Consider the following 1,139-nt stretch of genomic DNA (forward strand, 5'->3'; position numbering starts at 1 on the left):
GATTGTTTTTTTTTTTTTTTTTTTTACCGAGGAGGTTTTGCTTGAAGAATACTATATTGGATTTTTTATAAATAATAATTTAAATTCGAGAAGAAGTTCTTTCCAGCCTAGTGAAACTAATGCAAAAGTAGTTTTAGAATGTTAAATATTGATTTTATAATTTTATTTTTCTTATTTATTTTATGAATTTCTATATTAACTCTAAAATTATTTCTTAGGATTTTTTTTTGCTTTAAGGATTAAGATTTAGACTTAGGACTGGTATAAATAGAGTTGTTTGACTTTTATTTTCAATAAATATAAATAAATAAAATTAAGTATTTTGATGTCTTTCTATAATTATGGGTTTGCTTGGTCTTAACAAGTCAACCATATTGACTTGATTCATTTTTGTGTTATTTTTTTAATTAAATTTTTTACAAATCTCATCATTTAATATTTGATCTGACATAATCAATTGAGAATTAAATTTTATAATTTATTTTAATTTGTTATTTATGATGTTATCTTATTCTCATTACTAGAGTCATAAATTTAACAAGTTAATCAAGGTTAAATCAAATTATTTTTTAATTTTATTTCAATGAGGTTATTTTAATCTTATGATTTAAATTACAGATGATGTAAGAAAAAAATCTCTTATAAATATGAATGATTCTTGGTAACTTAGATTTGTTTATTTCATATAAAGTATTTTACGATGGAAAATATTTTACAAGTAAATTATTTTTTAATAATAATGGTGATATAATAATGATAATGAAGGAGGTGATTATGGTGTTGATGAGATCACAACAATAATGAAAGAGATGGTTATAATGAAAGTGAATAGGAGATGGTGGTGATGATAGTAAGATGGTAGCAAGATAGTGATGGTGATAAAATAGATTGTAGTGATAGCAACGATGAAAGTAGTTATAATGGGTGAAGGAGAAGAAGGTGATGATATAATAATGATAATAAAGAAGATGATAGTGAAATAAAAAAAAAAAGTAATGACGAGATGGTGATGAAGGAGATAATAGTTGAAATAATTGAATAATAGTGTAAGTAAATTAATATTTATAAACTATTTTAAGAAATTTTATGAGTTGAAAGTATTTTTTAATAAATAAATTAAATTTAAAGATTGGTTATAA

This window comes from Populus euphratica, unplaced genomic scaffold (genome assembly GCF_000495115.2).
Source record: "Populus euphratica unplaced genomic scaffold, PopEup_1.0 scaffold3453.1, whole genome shotgun sequence".
Taxonomy (NCBI): domain Eukaryota; kingdom Viridiplantae; phylum Streptophyta; class Magnoliopsida; order Malpighiales; family Salicaceae; genus Populus; species Populus euphratica.